The sequence below is a fragment of the Tamandua tetradactyla genome, chromosome 16 (assembly GCF_023851605.1).
Source record: "Tamandua tetradactyla isolate mTamTet1 chromosome 16, mTamTet1.pri, whole genome shotgun sequence".
Lineage (NCBI taxonomy): Eukaryota > Metazoa > Chordata > Mammalia > Pilosa > Myrmecophagidae > Tamandua > Tamandua tetradactyla.
The window spans coordinates 81722422-81729285 of NC_135342.1; positions in this window are offsets into that span (position 1 = coordinate 81722422).

Below are 6864 nucleotides of genomic sequence, written 5' to 3' on the forward strand. Positions count from 1 at the left end.
CTGAATCTAACTACCACAGACGCTTTCAAGAAACTGAAAAAGCCACAGAATAGGAAAAAATGTTTGCAAATAATATAACTGCTAAGGGTCAAGTATCCAGAATGCTTAAAGAACTCTTACAACTCAACAATTAAAAGATAACACAATTTAAAAATGGGAAAGGATATGAATAGCTATTTCTCCAAAGAAAACATAGAAATGACCAATAAGCATATGAAATAATGCTCAGCATCATTAACCATTAGGGAAATGCAAATCAAAGCCACCATGAGATGCCACCTCACGCCCACTAGGGTGGTTAGAATCAAAAAGACAAGTGCTGGCGAGGATGTGGTGAAATCAGAACCCTCACACATTGCTGGTGGAAATGTAAAATGGTGCAGACTCTTTGGGAAACAATCTGGCAGTTCCTGAAAACATTAAAGTTACCCAATTAAACAACCCAAACACCTAGACTCCAGACTGGGAACGAGGTCTTGTAATTCTGTATAGCTTAATGTAATACCTGGACACATCTCAGACTATGGTGGGCTGATAACTAAAAAGTATTGGTAGAGTCCCTTGAGGGTTGAAAGAAAAAAATGGAACTATTAAACTTTTCCAGGTACCCAGGTACCCTCTCAACCACTGGGGACTCCCAAGAAAATAAGCCAAGCCCTTGATTTTGAGACTGCCCTTATGATAAATAAATAAATAAATAAATTTATTTCTGTAGTGGAGAAGCTAAGACTACCCATAACAAGACCGAAGGGTTGCTTCCAGGAAACCTCTTTTGTTGCTCAGATGTGGCCTCTCTCTAAGTCCAAGTCTGCAAGGAAAATCATTACCCTCCCCCTGTGTGGGGAAATGACATTCCCCTAAGGTGAAAATTCCCCTGATAATATGGGACATGACTTCCAGGGATGAGTCTGGCCCTGGCACAATGGGATTCCTGACCAAAAAGGGGGAAAAAGTGTAATAAAATAAGGCATCAGCGGCTATGAGAGTTGAGGGTTTGAGAGTTCGAATGGAGTTTAGAGGCTATTTTGGAGGCTGCTTTTATGCGAGCTTCAGTTAGATAGTGCTAACTGCCATGGTTTGCTAAACCTCAACCAACATTACTCCTTGTTAACTCTTAAGAACACATGGGGCTCAAACTGAGACTCTATAAAGGTTTCAAGAACTAAGAATGCTCTCCTGGAACCTATAATTTCCAGAGGGTTCCTAGGCCAGACAAATCCTGAAGATTATCAGCTAACTACATCACCCCACCCTTTAGTGTCGACACCCCTTTTCAACGTGAAAAAGTCAGAACAGACATTGCCCAAAGATCCCTCTAGATTGGGAGAAGGATCAAAGGAGAAGGAGGAGTTATAACAGAAAAGATAGGATTTAACAAATGAGACTGACTGCTGAATCACTATATCAATATTTCTTTTAGCCTCCAGTGTTTTGGAGTAGCCAGAAATAAAAATCTGAAATAGTGGAATGGTAACCCATAACAAACTCTGGGATCTGTTCTGTTAACTACTTGTCGAAACGTACCTTGAAAATTATTGCTTTTCTTTCTTTTCTTTGTATACATGCTATATTTCACAATAAAAAGCATTTAAAAAAAAAGTTACCATAAGACCCAGCAATCCCACTCCTAGGTGAGCGCCAGGAGAAATGAAAACCTATGTCTGTGCACGCGGCTGCCAGCACTGCAGGAGGAGGCCACGAGGGAGGGACGGCCAAAGGGTGTGGGATTTTGGGGGGGTTGATGAAATCGTTCTAGAACTAGATACTAGAGGGAGGGGTTGGTTTTATAACCTTGTGAATACGTAAAACCCATTAAATTGTATACTTTAAAGGTGTTAATTTTATGGGTATGTGAACTATATCTCAGTTTTATGAACCTCAGTTCACATAAGATTTCATTCAGGCCCCATGTCCAGCCGTCCTGCTGTCCATCGCAGAGAAGAGAGCCTGAGAGTGAGCCCCCCACACCTGCCCAGGGTCCCAGGTGAACGTAAGTCCTTCCTTAGGGAAGGAAAATTGGAGGTTACCATTAAAAAGTGGCCACTTGAGAGTTTTACTAAACATTTATTGGCTGCACTCAGGTCAGAAGCTCACCTGCCACCTCTGCTGCAGGTAAGAATCAGCTGATGATAAATAATTTGGGTGGACTCTGGGGGATTACATTATCTGAGGAAGCAGAGGCAACCACACATTCCTGACTTAATGCTTTCTTTTAAAGCTCTTCATTGCGACTCATATTTTTGTTGATGGTCTTGAGAGCAGCTGAAGAGCCACACTTAACTCCCAAAAAGCTGGCTGGAAAGAAAACAGAAAGGCACAGGGGCGTAAATCTCCCTGGCAACATGGGACAGGACTCCCATGGGTGAGCCAGGACCTGGCATCATGGGACTGAGGCTTCTTGACCAAAAGAAGAAGAGAGAAATGAGAGAAAATAAAGTGACAGCGGCTGAGAGATTTCAAATAGTCAAGAGGTCATTCTTATGCATTATATAGACCTCTTTTTAGTTTTTAGTATATTAGAATAGCTAGAAGGAAATATCTGAAGCTGTTGAACGTATTCCAGTAGGTCTGATTCTTAATATACCTTTTTTTTTTAATTACATGGGCAGGCACTGGGAATCGAACCTAGGTCTCTGGCCTGGCAGGTGAGAACTCTGCCACTGAGCCACTGTGGCCTGCCCAGGCCTGATTCTTGAAGACAGCTGTATAACTATCGAGCTTTTACAATGTGACCACATGATTGTGAAAACCTGTGGCTGATGCTTTTTCCAATGTATGGATAGATGAATAAAAAATAAGGGCAAAAAATAACTAACGGCAGGAGGATAAAGGGCATGGGATGTTTTGGGTATTCTTGCTCATTTTTATTTTTATTCTCATACGTGTTTTTTTGAGTAATGAAAATGTTAAAAAATTGATTGTGATGGTGAATGCACAGCTATATGCTGATACTGGGAAACACCAATTACACAGTTTGCATGATTATACGGTATATATAAATATATCAATAAAATTGCATTAAAAATAATTTTTAAAATCAACTGTATAAAAAAATTTGTTTCATGCAATGACGTGGATGAGCCTAGAAAGCAGCAGGCTGAGTGAGCGCAGCCAGACACAGATGGACAAAAATTGTGCGATTCCACATACACAGAGAACAGAGCAGACAAGGACAGACAGCGGGTTAGCGGCTTCCAGCGGGCATGGGGAGCTACTGCTTAGAGGGCACAGAGTTTCTGTTTGGGGGGGGCGATGAAAACATTTTAATAAAGGAAGGGGGTGCTGGCAGGACAACATTGTAAAAGGAATTCCTTCCAGTGAGTTGCAGCCTTAAAATGGTTAAACGGCATATATATATAAATATATATTAATATATTTATACATATAATAGAGCAGCGACAACAACGCCCGTCGCGTTACTTACCTTTCCGTCTCATCTACTCTCTTTATGACTAAGTTCCTCCACGCCCTTGACAGGTGAGCACTACGATCCCGGCTCAGGAAGTGGGGGGACGGTAGGGCGCCCCGCCCCTTCCAGACCCTGGCCCCGCCCCCAAGGCGCCGCGCCATCGGACCCCTGCCCACAGCCCCTCCCTCCAGGCCCCACCCCTCCTCCCAGGCCCCGCCCGTGCTCACCGGAGGGCCGTGAGGACCCTCAGCAGGGCGTGCGCCAAGGCCAGGAGGCCGAGGCCGAGGGGCAGAAGGGGGGCGAGTGGCTTGTCCCCGTGCAGGGCCTGCAGCCGCTGCCACTTGAGGAGCCGGTGCGTGTCGCAGCAGATCCGCCAGCAGTGGTGCCGGGAGGGCGGGCAGCTCGCCAGGTCTACACGGAGAGAGCGGATGGGGTGGGGCCCGGGCAGGTGGGGCGGGGCCAGGAGGAGTGGGGCGGGGCCTAGAGGCAGAGGGGAGGGGCCGTGGGCAGGGCCAGGAGTGGGGCGGGGCCACGAGGGGCGGAGAATGGGTCCGTCGGGGGGCAGGGTGGGGCCAGGATGGGCGTGGTCAGCACTGAGAGGGCGCAGCCCCTGGCCCAGGTGCCTGGGAGCCACCGGGGCTTGGGAGCGTGTGAAGCCCCATCATAACTGGAGCTGGGCAGTCAAGTTTAGTAAACCGATGTCCACTTGTATGGTTGAAATTTCCCATAAATAAAAGGTCTGCAACAAGGACAGGAACGTGACGCCAATGTTTGTAGTTCCTCAACACTCCTTGGCAATTTTCAGATGTACTTTGATCAGCATGCAATCCTCCTGATGTTATATTTCTTTTCATACTTTAATTATACTGTTAATTCTAAACCTGACCCACAAAGCTTAGGGAAGAAAAGCATATAAGCCCCCTCTTTACAAGGAAAATGAAAGATCAGAAATAAGAATGTCTTTAAAATGGAAATCAGCTGGACTTGAAGCCAAAGAAAACATCTCACATCTTTTAAGTCACCCTGTACTTGAAGCTAGAGTAGAGAAAGATCAAAATTCTTCTGGTAACAATGAAACTTGCTGCCTTAATCCTGTCTTGGCAAAACCTTCAAGCCTGAGTTGGTTTAGAGGCTTGACACATTGTTTATAAAAATAGCCTATACAAATAGCCTAAACTGTAAAATAGCGACTGAAGTAAAACTTAATACTGGTTTTTAAAAGAAATGGTTGATGCACATGATTCAATAAGAACCTAATTAAGCTTTCAGCCTTTCTTAAACATGCAGCATATTCAAGGCCAAAAATAAAACAAAAGTCAGTGACGATAAGCCCACAATGTGTGATTTTATAAGATTAGGACAGCAGTCCCTCCTATGGTTGTCCCCTCCCGCCAGAGAGGATTTTAGGAAAGTGACTTCTGACTCTTCCCAAAACCTGAACCAACGCACTGCTTTCTGTCCTTTCCATCACAGACCTGCACAGAGGACACGCACACGCCTGTCTTAGCGGCACCTCTACCTCACCCTGCCACCTGCAAGTCACCTGTTAACTTCCGCTCTGACACCCTCGTGAGACCTTGACCTACACCCAGAAGTTTAAATGGATCTTAACGGAATTATACTCTATGGGCTTTTCCAGGGAGCGATGTATCTTGGGGAATCCTCCCAAGTTCCTCTCTGGGTGCATTGTGTTGTCTCTGACAGCTGCGGACCGTGGGCATAGTGCCACACTTCAAAGCCCCCACCACTTTAATGTCTGTTCTCTCGCTGAGATACACTGAAGCTGCTTCCGATGTTTTGCTAGGAAGATAGCTGCAGGCCACTCCTGCCCAGGCAGGTGTGTATGTGTGAGAGGCACAGCACTCACCCAGAGGCAGGTTTGTTGGATTAAATGTTATGCCCCTTTTAAAATTTGACAGTGGGTAGTTTGAAACTGTGTGTACCCCAGGAAATCATGTTCTTAAAGCTCATCTGTTCCCGGGGGAGCAAGAGAGGGACCACAGAAGCCAGAAGCTGGAAGCAACGAAAGCCAGAAGAGAAGGTAGAAACCAGCAGACGCCACCGTGTGCCTTGCCATGTGCCAGAGAATCCAGCATCCCCGGCAGCTGGTCTTGGGAAAGAAAGCATCGCCCTGAGAGGCCTTGATTTGGACATTTTCTCAGCCCCAAAACTGAATGCTTATAAGCTACTAAATTCCCATTGGGAAAAGCCAACCCATTTTATGGTATCTGCCTCGAGCGGCTCAGCAAACTAAAACAGATTCATACTTCCAAACTGTCCCCCACAGAGGCTGTGACAATATACACCCCTAATTCTGTAACTTTTTATAATCAGGAAAAATAGCCACATTTGGAACTGATAAGAGGTGGGTGCGTGGCTTGGCAGCATTTACACCCAAGCATTCCCTGCTGGACTCGGGCCTTTCCCAGCAGCCCTGACCATATCACCCATTTCACGTCCATCTGTCCATCCATCCATCCACCCACAACTCTGTCATGCCACAGACTCCATCAAGAAGCTCTCACTACGCACAGGCTGAGCAACCCCCCAGGGAAGGACATGAGACAAACCCACAAAATGCTCTCACCCCCTTGTGACCCACAAAGCAGAGAAGACAGACCTGTCCACCATCAGCCTGAAGGGCCTTGGGGATCGAGTCTCACATCCATTTTTTTTCTTTGTTTGTTTGTTTGTTGCTGTTGTTGTTTTGTATGGGCAGGCACCAGGAATCAAACCCGGGTCTCTGGCATGGCAGGCGAGAACTCTGCCACTGAGCCACCATGGCCCTCACGCTCGTTTTTGTTTTTGTTTGTTAACACTCCCCTCCCACGTCCGCCAGATTCTCCTTTCCTCAGTAACTTCTACTCTGCTTTCTACTTGCATATTTGCTATTGCTAGTCGTCTCTTATAAGTGACATCACACAATATTTGTCCTTCTGCATCTTGCTTTTTTCACTGAGCATGTTTTCAAGGTCCTTCCATGCTGCCACATGGCTCATAGCTGCATTTTTTTGCTGTTGGCCAAAAAATATTCCATTGTGTGCTACACCACATTTTGCTTGTCCATTCATTTATTGGACACTTGGTTCATTTCCAGCTTCTGACTATTGGGAATCATGCTACCATAAACGTGGATGTGAGCGCATCTGTTTGCAACCCTGTTTTCACTCTCTTTGGGTATGCGCCTACATACCCAGAATTCCTGGGTCAAATGCTCATTCTCTATTTAACTTTCTAAGGAACCACCATATTTCTTTCTACAGTGGCTCACCATTTTACATTTCCACCAACAAGGCACTAGAGTTTCAACATCTCCACGTTCTTCTCCCACCCTTGTTATTTGTTTTGCTGTTGTTTAATAATAGCTATCCTTGTGGGTGTGAAGTGGTATCTCATTATGGTTTTAATTTGCATTTCCCTAGTGGCTACTGATGCCCTTTGCTACTCTTTAAAAG